The sequence below is a fragment of the Mastomys coucha genome, unplaced genomic scaffold (assembly GCF_008632895.1).
Source record: "Mastomys coucha isolate ucsf_1 unplaced genomic scaffold, UCSF_Mcou_1 pScaffold18, whole genome shotgun sequence".
Taxonomy (NCBI): domain Eukaryota; kingdom Metazoa; phylum Chordata; class Mammalia; order Rodentia; family Muridae; genus Mastomys; species Mastomys coucha.
In genome coordinates this window covers 50,021,734-50,034,078 of record NW_022196900.1, presented here as the reverse complement: position 1 = coordinate 50,034,078, position 12,345 = coordinate 50,021,734, and the positions used below count along the sequence as shown (strand labels likewise).

Sequence of the window (12,345 nt, the reverse complement as noted above, 5' to 3'; positions counted from 1 at the left end):
GCCCACCTGAACTCTACTGAACCTGTCCAAACCCACACTATCCTACCAACAAATCCTGTTGCACATTCTCTTTCAAAATGGATGAATGCAACCTTATAAATGCACATTGGCCATTAAGTAAATGGTAGGCAAGCTAACACCCAAAGAACCTAAGAGGCTAGGTAAACAGTAGCACCTGCTGAATTCTAAGAGCCTGGGGTAAGATGTTTAAGCAAGTTCTCTAAAAATAGGGTTTGACCCACTGAAAGGTATGACCTCACAAACCATAGACTCAGAAGCACTGACTACATCAGGGTGAGCTTTATAAAAGGAGATCCAGAGATATGACGCTAAGTTTTGTTCACACATTCAAACTTCATCAGTGCCCCTGAAGTTGTGAAGCCCTGGCCTCCAGCAGACATTCTCTGCCTGCTCCTGTCTACTACCTAACTTCTTTCTTTCTCCTGAATGTGAGTGTTCTCAAGGACTTTAAGCCCTCAAAACTGATTACCTAGTTCAGCTAGATGTTCTCCTTTCTCCCAACAGTTGAGGAACTTGAAGAGTTCCCAGGCTTTCTGGGAAGCCTATATGGAGATGGCAGAAAACACAGGTGTTTCGCAGTCAGGAACCTATACTACCCAGCCTTCCCCTGTGGAGTCCAGCCAGAGGTCAGAGATGTTTCAGGTCAGAGTTCAGAGATGCCTACCTGGAAACAATGAGGGTAACCTCAGTGGTATCTGTATCCTGTAGCACAGAGGCGACAGCCTCAGAACTCAACAGCAAACCCAGGAAAAGCCATTGGTTTCCATTTTGGAGAGCCAGGTAAGACTACTTCTGTAAACCAGCAAGTTATATCTGCTGAGCAGACAAAATGCCCTGAAGGCCCTCAGCTTATGCAGCTCAACAGCACCCCTAAGACATGCCTCCCTTCAGGGGAGAAGACAGCAGTACTTGACACCAGGGAGACTCTCTACAGTGAAGGCTCCTGGATGAGGACACTGAATTCTGACAAGATTCTTTTGATCCAAACTACAGTCATGTGTGAGAGTCAGAGGATTGCCTTTGATATTCATCAAATTGTTCTCTCTGGAATCCATGATGACCAGGAACCAATTGTGGATCACCTCCTTGCTTCTGTATGTGACCAGACCTTTAGTGGTGAGCTTGAGATAACTCTCAGAGGTGACCAGATCTCTTACTACAGTCATATGACAGCAAGGAATGAAGGACATCTGACTATCTATGGGAGTCAGATGACAGCACCCATTGATAGCCAGGCCCTTCATCCCAATCAAATCATAACCTCCTCTTCTGAACAGCATTCTGTTGGGGATCAGCAGAGTAACCTAGTAGCTGATAGTGGATTCTGTGGAAATCAGATGATACTGCCAAATGAATACCAGACTTTCTATGAGACTCAGATGAGAGCTAACTGTGGCCAAACAAATGACCAAATGAAATCCTTCAGTGGTCAGAATGTCTGCAAAGGTCAGGAGAATCTCCTCAGTGGTGAGCACTCCCTCTCCGGTTATCAGACAACAGGCTACCGATGCGACCAGGATTTGATTGTGAATCCCCATGTGACAAGTCCAATTGGTGGCCAGCTTCTCTCTGACTTTCAGATACCAACCTCCAGTTTTGACACAACTCTTCATGGGCCTAGGAGGACAACATCCAGTAGAGAAGTCAACATGACTTACCATTCAGAGACAAGTTCCAGTTCTGAAGAGACATTCTACTTGGGTCAGATGAGGAGTTCTATTAATCAAAATGTCTACCCAAGTCAGGATGGAATACCCAATATTAAAGAAAGCCTTGATCCTCAGGTGTCTTCACTTAGTAACCAAGCCCCATATGTGGGTGAATCCTCATATCCTTCAAGTTCCCCTTTGATCCAAAAACAACCTCAGAAAAACTCTTCAGCTTCCAGTTTGGTCCAGGAACAGTATCAAGGGATGAAGTTAGACCTCAAGACACTGAACTCTGTGTCCCAGGAGAAGCCTCATCCTTTGAAGCCTGACTCCTGTACCTATCTATGAGGACTATCAGAAATCTTACACAATGTCTCACCACCTCAAAAACCTATGAGTGCAATGAGCCTGGATGCACATGGAAATTCTTCCACTCAGAAGATCTCAAGAGACACAAACAAAAGCACAGTGGGAAGAGGCCCTAACCATGTCTCATGTGCAACAAAGACTTTGCTAGATTGAAATACCTCAAGTAGCATGTGAGATGCCATATTAAAGCATCACCCCCCACTGCAACCTGACTGTCCACAAATAATATCTTCCCTAACAAAACTTTATTGTTTCGTGTTAGCATCAGAAGGAGTTCATAGATAGCCTCTGAATCCAGGGATAATGTTATCTATAGGGGACAAGGACCCTCCTTTGTCTGTTGACATAGCAACCACCACACAGTCATAGAGTACTCCTCACCTATGTGCAGTGGTACCCACCATTCATTACCTGGCATCCACATCACATCCCAAATAAATGACAAAGACCCTGACGCTTCACCTCTTTTTTCTTTTTCTTCTGTTCCTCATACTACCTCCCATCCCCCATTCAATAAAAAACTCTCTTCCCATGGGATTATGCTGTCCTGGTGTGATCTGTGTGGAAAAGAGTCATCTTCCAAATAACACTGCCCACAACTCTGTCAAAAGCAAGTAGGTTTTAGTTTTGTTTGTAGATAACAAAACAAACAAACATTTAGAATAAGAAACTGTACCATGTGATCCTCAGACCTCTTAATTTGCATAGAGAAATCTTAACTCTCCCTTTTTTAATGAGAGTATAACCACTTTTCTATTACAATATTTGCCTTATTTTAGTTTGGACTAAGGTGGTATAGAAATATAAATATTAAGACATTGCTGAAAGTATCATTGTACACTGAATCAGGATCAATATTTCACCCATCATAATCTTTACTCTAGAAAATTTTAAACATTTATAGTTATGTATGCCAGTTAAGGCTTTATGGTGGTTTCATAAGTGAGGATTATAATTGGCATGATTGATACTGTTATATTTGGTTGAGATTGACTTTGGAAAGACATGTGTTTTTCTCTTAGTTTCTATATCATGGAAGAGACAGACAATGCTTTTTGTCATAATCAGTGTTTCTTTTGCTGTAAAGAGACTCCATGATCATTGCCTCACTGACCAGCAGAAATAAGGAGGCAACCACGAACTCTTCTCCAAGAAGTTTATTCAGGAAACTTGTACTTCTACTTTTTCCTCTTTCTCCCTTTTTCTCCTTCTCTTTCTTCTCTTTCTTCTACCCAGCCCCCAGCACCCATGGGTTAAATATTTTCCCTAGTCCCAATCAGCATCGGCTACGAGGCAAATCATAATAAGCTGCAGGAAATCATGACAGCTTGCATCACAAACTGGAGGCACTCAGCTTTTCCAAATAAGGGCTCGTTTATCACAATGCTTTAAGGTGGCAGCTGTGGCTCTCCACAGTTCCCCCTTTTTGTTTTAAATGCAACAGGCAAGAGTAGAGGTCTGATCTCCAGTAACCATGAGAAGAACATTGCAATGGCCCTACAACCTGGTGGTAATGTCTCTTGGCAAAATATCAAACCCATCTTTGAGAACATGTACATCTAGTTTGTACTAAAAACCAGGCTTAGTTAACATCTCTTGGCAAAATATCAAACCCGTCTTTGAGAACACGTACATCTAGTTTGTACTACAAACCGGGCTTAGTTAACGTAGCCACTCGGCACATGTCTCTGTCTTAGGTGATTCATTTGCCAGAGCCCTAACTCATAGCAGCCAAGTTGGTGCCATGCCCACCTTATGCCTTTTTCCTGGAGGTGGGACCTGGGGCATCAACCCACATGAAATCAGATGTGCTCTCCAAGAGACTGCTAGAAGCTGATCTCTAGTGCAGTGCTTAGTCTCACATTCTGAGCGTGAAGAACATTCAGAATAACTAACCAAGCCTGTGGAGATTGCCCCGCCTCCAGGGCTGCAAATGCTTGCACTACCAAAGCAGCCTGTCATTGCTGCCGGACCCACATAGATGCACCACAATGCCAATATACTGACAAGGACCAGTAAAGCACCCACGGTTCCAATACCTGCAACATATGAATTTAACTCAATAACAAATTATAAGGCTTTCTATAGCTATACAATTAAATCTGGCTATTTCTTTCCTATTTCAAATATAACCATTAACAACATTCTCTAACCCTAAAGCCCAGGGAACTGGGTAGACGACTCATCATAACTTCTTCAAGCTGAATGGGGGCATAGATATAAAAGAGGGGTGGAGAAGGACAAACAGAATTTATTAGTTTTCTAATGTCTGTGTCTTGACTGGATCAGGCTGAAGTTCAGGACACTAGGAGTACAAGCAGGCAGTTTAGATGAGGAAATTCACCAAGGCTGTATATTTCTGTAACATATAAATCTCAAAACAAATTCAGTAAATACTTCAAACATCTTTTCTCAAAAACACAAAAACAAAACCCTTAATCATCAATATAAAGAAATCTACCTGGGTGGTATTTGGGTTCCCAGTGCCTCAAAGTCTCCAAATAAGAAAAAGTCTGTCTCCATTTCTGAATTAAATGACAAGATAAAATTCCTTATTTTGTTAAATGCTATGAGTGCACCATTGGAAGGGTGCATTTGACCAGGGACCAGCAGGGAAGGCATCTCCCACTGGCTAAGTGAGACACACAATCGTAGGTGCAAAACAGCCTCCTCCCAGCAACAGCCACAGCTGTTCCAAGTTTCCTTTTTAAGCTTGTTTACTCTAGGGGCAAAGGTGCTAGTATTTTAACATTACTACCATGTTTCGATAGAATTTGCTTTATTTTTTTTTATTTACTTTTTATTTCCAAGGCATACTAACTCTTTATTTGTCTCCAGACTGCTCATCACTTGTCCCCACTTTACTAGACTCCATTTTCTAAGACCCTCTTCCAAACATTTATAGTTTTACTACACCTTTCCCACATTTACACATCCACAGTCTTTTTGTGGCATGCTTTTTCTCTCAAGTTAGGCTGGTTTTTCTCCTTTTTTTTTTCTTCTATTGGGACATTGCATTTTAAGGTGTCCCAGTTGCCCACACTGAAAGCATGTACCCGGGTTCTGCTTGTTACCTTGCGTTATCTGCATAACCGCAGTGGCAAGGCCTGCATTAGTTGACGGACCACCCAGTTCCCTACGTACTTTCATCCAAGCCTCAAGTCCCTTATGTTTGTAGGGAGTTATGGCAGTCTTGCATTCCTCGATACATTGCTCATAAACTAATTGCTTAATCAGTGGCATGGCCACATCCGGGTCTCCGAAAATCCTTCTAGCTGCTTCTACCATTCTAGCTACAAAGTCTGAAAAGGGCTCCATGGGTCCCTGAATAATTTTAGTCAAATTTCCTGCAACTTCTCCCTTGTTAGGCAATGACTTCCATGCTCTTGTAGCAAGCATATTAACTTGCTCATACACCTGCAGCAGATATCCAATTTGCTGCTGCACAATCCTGCCCTGTCCCAAAAGCATATCCAAATCCCAGGCAGGATTACCAGCTGCTCGATTAGCAGCAGCCTGTTTGTTTAAGTAGCAGTGTTATAGGGGGGGAAGTAAGGATACAGGCAGCCCTGGGACTGTGGGCTCCACCCTAATGATAGACTTCTCCATTTTCTGTACTAACTTCTCAAGTTCCTCTTCAGAGTCTGAGCCACTCTCATCAGTCTGATCTTTCTCAGACTTTGCTGACCTCTCTTCCTCCAGCTGTTCTAACACTTCCTGTTCAATCTCTACTGCTTTAGAACACACTTTCTTTGAGAAGACCTTAACCCAAGCCAGAACTAGCAGTAGGCGAAATAGCTCCTTAAGAGCAACAAACACAAGACAAAATTGCGAGTTCCCCATACTATCACTTTTGATTTGTCCTTAATGGGACCTTATCGTTCCACTCCGGAGACCTTATTGCCTCTTTACCGAGGTCCTTCCTTTCTGTCCCACCTTACCTGGGAACTTATTTGTTATAAACTTATAATGCCTTTTGAAATAGTAGGGGGAATAGTCATATCTTGCTTAGAGATGACTATTACCATGTTATTATTTCATTTAAAAATTAAGTATGATATAAGGAGATAGGATTATGTATATGCAGTTGATAAAGAGTGTACTTCTAGTGGCTATTTTACTTGTAAATATGACAATTTCTGGAAGAAAGGAAAGCCAACAAATGTCTGTGTACAATGGTGAGAAATTTTTGCTTGATTAAACAATTTGAAGAGGGAAGAACCATGCCTCATCAGAATCTTTCAATTGGGAATACACATCTTTGCAACATATCTTCTGAGGTGGGAACATCAACTTGAAACTTCAAACATCTTTTCTAAAAAATACAAAAACAAAACCCTTAATCATCAATATAAAGAAATCTACCTGGGTGGTATTTGGGTTCCCAGTGCCTCAAAGTCTCTAACTAAGAAAAAGTCTGTCTCCATTTCTGATATAAACGACAAGATAAAATTCCTTATTTTGTTAAGGTGTAATCAGGGACACACTTTCTTCTTGCAACCAATATATACCACATAGTAAAGAGAAGCACTGTCTCTGTCTCTGCCTCTCCCCTCTGCCTCTCTCTCTCCTCTCTCTTTCTCCTCTGTCTCTCTCCTGGTTTGTTTCTACTCAAGCTGGCAAGATTTAGCTTCTCTGGTCTTACAGCCATCCAAGTACTGTTTTAATCATTAAATGTTTTATTTATTTACATTCCAAATATTGCCCCCTTCACAGTCTTCCCTTCCAGAGTTCTTCACCCCATTCTACCTCCCATTTGCTTCTGAGAGGGTGTTCACTTCACCTACCCACCACATCTAACCCTCCCTCCCCCAGAATTCCCCTTTCCTGGAGTATCAACTATCTACAGGATAAGGCACATCCTCTCTCTAAGGTCAGGCAAGGGAGTCCTCTGCTACTTATGTGCTGGGGCCACAGACCAGCCCATGTATATCTTTGGTTGGTGGCTTAGACTCTGGGAGCTTTGAGGGTCTGGCTTAGTTGATTATATTGTTCTTCCTATGGAGTTGCCATCCCCTTCAGCTCCTTCAGTCCTTCCCCTAACTCTTCCATAGGAATCTCGGAACTAAGTTCAATGCTTGGCTGTAAGTATCTGCATCTGTCTCAGTCAGTTTCTGATAGATCCTATCAAAGGACAGCTATACTAGGCTCCTGTCTGCAAGCACAACATGGCATCAGTAGTAGTGTCAGCATTTTGTGACCACCCATGGTATAGATCCCAAGTTCAGCTGGTCATAGGATGGCCTTTGCTTTAGTCTCTGCTCCTTTTTGCCTCTGCATTTCTTTTAGTCAGGAACAATTGGGTCAAAAAATTTAACGATAAGTTGGTGGCCTCAGCCTCTGCTGTAGACTCTGTCTATCTACTAGATGTAGTCTCTTCAGGTTCTGTCTCTCCACTGTTGAGCATTTTGGCCACGTTCATTCTCATTGCCCTTGAAGCTTCTCATGTCCCTGGTCTCTGGGACTTCCTAGAAGTTCCCTCTTCCCCAACTGCCCACAGTTGGATATTTTCATTTATTCTCAGGGCCCTTTGGGTTTCTCTCCAGTCTACCCCAATATCTGATTCTACCCCCTGCCCTTCTCATCTTTCACCCATGTTCCTTACTTCCTCTGCCTCATGTGATTATTTTCTTCCCTCTTCTAAGTGGGATTGAAACATCCTAACCTGGGCCTTCCTTCATGTTAAACTTCATATAGTCTATGAGTTGTATCATGGGTATTCTATACTTTTGGCTAATATCCACTTAACAAGGAGTATATAACATTGAAGTATAAACTTAAGGGTTCTTCGGAAAGTTGGTTGGATGGTGTTTTGCTGGGTCAAACATGTGAAAGAATGTTTAGCTGAAGTGGACAGAGGTGAAAGAAAGGTAAGGCAGACTCCTGAAGGAAAGTTTTGCTGAGGCAGACATAGTCTGCTAAAACAAGGATGTGAAAGGAAACATGATGAAGGGTTCTTTGCTAACTACCCAAATGTATTGGTTCACCTGCATTGCATAGTTGAGCTGCATTTGTCAGGACTCTATTAAGTTAATCATGCCCAAAACTTCTGGTGCTATGCTGAGTTTCTTTATGCTTCAGAGGACATGGGCTGATTGGAAGAGTGATATCAGTTGAAACAGACTAACTTGGAGTACTAAGTCAGACTCACATACTGAAGCAAGATATGTAGTGGTGAGGTAAGACCTGTTGAGGACATGTGATATTTGGAGTGCAAAAGTAGGACTTGATAGAGATCACCAGCTTGTCTGATCCTCTGAAGACACCACGGTCTGATGCCCTTCCAGGAGTTTTGTTGTGCTCAGGGCAATAGGTAAGGCATCCTCCTAAACAAATGCAGCAGCTGGGAACCCTGAGGAGACAAGTGGGCTTGAGACCCATCAAACCTCAAACCCCTCACCCCCGAATTCCACTCCCCTTCTAGCCTGCACCTTCTGCCGGAGCACATCATCAGCTTGTCTGCTCCTTTGAAGATACCACAGTCTGAGGGCCTCCCAGGAGTTTTGCTTCATGCAGGACAACACGTAAGGGACCCTCTCACAACAACCACAGCAGCTGGGAACCCAGAGGATTCCAGCAGATTTGAGACCCATCATTACTCCCCAACCCTGCTCTGACCCCCAAATTCCACTCTCCTTCTGTCCTGTGCCTTGCATTGGAACAGATCACCAGCTTGTGTGCGCCTTTGAAGATATCACAGTCTGAAGACATTACAGGAAGTCTGCTAAGGCCAGGGCCACAAGCCTCCCAGGAGAGTTGCAGCACTTGGAGGGATATATTCTACAGGGATATAGGAGGCAGGATCCAGACAGAGACACCCAGACCAGCTAACACCAGAGATAACCAGAGAGGCGAGTGCAAGACCAATCAGCAACAGAAGCCAAAATAATTTGGCATCATTAGAACCTGGTTCTCCCACCACACCAACACACCTGAAAATCAAGAAGCTAACCCAAAATCCTATCTCATGAAGATAATAGAGTCCTTTAAGGAGGATATAAATAACTCACTGGAAGAAATATAGGAAAACACAGGCAAAAAGGTAGAAGCTCTTAAAGAGGAAACAAATATGAATCCCTTAAAGAAATACAGGAAAACACAATCAACAGGTGAAGTAGTTGAACAAAGCGGTCCAAGACCTAAAAGTGGAAGTAGAAACAATAAAGGAAACACAAATTGAGGCAACCCTGGAAATAGAAAACCTCGGAAAGAGGTCAGGAATTACAGATGTAAGCATCACCAACAGAATATAAGAGATAGAAAAGAGAGTCTCAGGTGTAGATGATACCTTAGAAGATATTGACACAACTGTCAAAGAAAATTCAAAACATAAAAATCTCCTAACCCAAAACATCCAGGAAATCCAGGATACACTGAAAAGACCAAATCTAAGAATAATTCGAATAGAGGCACCAGGCGGTGGTGGCACACTCCTTTAATCCCAGCACTCGGGAGGCAGAGGCAGGTAGATTTCTGAGTTCGAGGCCAGTCTGGTCTACAGAGTGAGTTCCAAGACAGCCAGGGCTACATGGAGAAACCCCATCTCGAAAAACCAAAATAAATAAATAAATAAATAAATAAATAAATAAAAAGAGTAGAGGCAAGTGAAGATTCCCATCTCAAAGGGCTCAAAAATGTCTTCAACAAAATCATAGAAGAAAACTTCCCCAAGCTAAAGGGATATCCATAAATGCACAAGAAGCCTATAGAACACCAAATAGATTGGATCAGAAAAATAAATCCTCTCCTTACATAAAAATCAAAACATTGATGCACAGAACAAAGAAAGAATATTAAAAACTTCAAGAGAAAAATGCCAAGTAACATATAAAGGCAGTTCTATCAAAATTACACCAGACTTCTCAACAGAGACACTAAAAGCCAGAAGAGCCTGGGCAAGGTCATGCAGATCCTAAGAGAACACAAATGCCAGCCCAGGGTACTATACACAGCAAAACTCTCAATCAACATAGATGGAGAAACCAAAACATTCCAGGACAAACCCAAATTTAAACATTATCCATTTACCAATCGAGCCCTACAGAGGATTCTAGAAGGAAAACTCCAACACAAGGAGTCAAGCAGCCAGAAGAAATTATGACCCTTGGCCTGGCTTGGGCGTCTGAAACCTCCAAGTTCACTGCCAGTTAAGTGCTTCCTCCAACAATCCCACACCTATGCCAACATGGCCACAATTCCTAATACTGCCAACCAGTGTGAGTTTAAGGCAGAGGACATTTTTATGCTTACCCCACACTTTTCATGTTTAAATTTGAGATAGAACATGTCTCTCAATGGACATTGCTGTCCCCCATAAACTTATAATGCCTTTGCAATCGTAGAAAGTTATATCATGTTTATGCATGACCATAACCAACATAGTGTTTCATTCGGAAATTAAGCAGGATATAAGAAGTAAGGATCTGTTTGTGTAATTGCCAAAGGGTGGACATGCAGTGCCTATTTTTCTTATAAATATGAGCACACCTGGAATTAACAAAAACCACCAAATCACTGGGTACAGTGGTGAGAAATTTTTACTTAAATATTTTGAATTGGGAAAATTCATGCCTAATCATAATTTGAATTGGGAAAATACATCTTTAAACAAGACCTGTTGAGGAGGGAATACTTACTTCTAATCTCAGACACACCTGTTTGTAGCCTATATGAACCACATGAAAGTGTGTGATCTCTCTCTCTCTTTCTCTCTCTCTCTCTCTCTCTGTCTCTCTCTGTCTCTCTCTCTCTCTGTCTGTCTCTGTCTCTCTCTCTGTCTGTCTGTCTCTGTCTCTGTCTCTGTCTCTGTCTCTGTCTCTGTCTCTCTCTCTCTCTCTCTCTCTCTCTCTCTCTCTCTCTCTCTCTCCTGGCTTATCCCTGTTCTCACTACCAAGTGTCTGGCTTTTCTGGCATTACAGCTAACTTTTTGTTATAGTTGTTCCAGTGAATACTCAAGACCCGCCGACCTGACTCACTCAGCTTCATGGAATGATTAAGTACTGGGATCTTAGTCTTATCAACCATGAACACCAGCTGTGATTGATATTATTTTAAGTGAAATATATCTTGAATAAACTACAATCAAGGTTATGGTGGCATGCCTGTGAGCAGTAGTCTGCCTTGTTTGAAGTGGGTGAGTCCACATGCCTTTAATCCATATTTGAGATGGGAGGACACAAGCCTATAACATGGGCCATACCTTCTGCTGGAAGCCTATATAAGAACATGGAATAAGGGAGGTTTTTCTCTTTCCACACTTGCCCACTCTCACTGACATTGGAGCCTGCCCTTTTGGGACTTCAGCGTATGCAGAAGACTAACTGAGATACCCAGCTTTGTGCAGTTAAGCAACAGCTAGATTCTTAGACTTTCTTTTCATAGCTAGCCATTGTTTAATTAGTTGGACTGGATCTTATAACTAATTCCAATAAATTTCAAATAATTTCCAACAAGGCATTCCAAGTAAATAAATAGATAAATAGATAAATAGATAAATAAGGAGCTCCCCTCTGTAAGTTCTGTGGCTAACACACCAGCTAAGGCCATCGTAGCATAAACAAGGCTTATTGACATGACTATTTGGTTTTATTTTGTTATGAATGTGTCTAAGCTGACATTTGTGTTTCCTTTCCTCAATTTTTTAATGTAGCATCCATTAAGATTCTATCATGGTTATCATATTTCGGTTTAAGAAAGGAAAAAAATGTTCCTCAATGGGCGTTGCTGCCTCTTCTGAATTTATAATGCCTTGTTTGGTAGTAAAAGGAGTACTTAATTATATCGTGTTTAGGCACAACTGTGACCTGGTTATTTTTTTTCTTTCATTTGAGAATTAGGCATGACTTAAGGAGATATGATTGGCTGTTAAGTTGACAAAGGATGATTTTGTAGTCGCTATTTTAGTTGTCTACATAACTACACCTAGAATTAACTAAAACCCCCAAATGGCTGTGTGCACATGTGAGGGCTTTTTGCTTAATTATAGTCTGAAGTTGGAAATCTACTTCTAATCTGGATGTTTGAGTGGGAAAGGCACACCTTTGATCCAGATGTTTGATGTGGAAAGAACAAATGTTAATCTGGGCCACGAATTCTGCTGTGTTCAAAGAACATTAGAGAAAGAAGACTTCTGCTTTTTCTGCTTATTCTTTCTAAGCCTTTTTTTCCCCCCTTAAATCCCTGCTGACATCAGCAGGAATCAAATTGCTAGAAGCCAGCAGTTTTGACCACAAAATAACAAAGAGTTAAAAACAAAAGAATTCAGTCTCTGCTCCTGCATTTCTTTTAGACAAGAAAAATTCCAACA

General features: G+C 41.8%; 1 pseudogene; it reads left to right on the top strand.

Moving 5' to 3' along the window:
• The first annotated feature begins 567 nt into the window (after positions 1–567).
• On the top strand, positions 568–2,251 carry LOC116095429 (annotated as a pseudogene).
• The last annotated feature ends 10,094 nt before the right edge of the window (positions 2,252–12,345 follow it).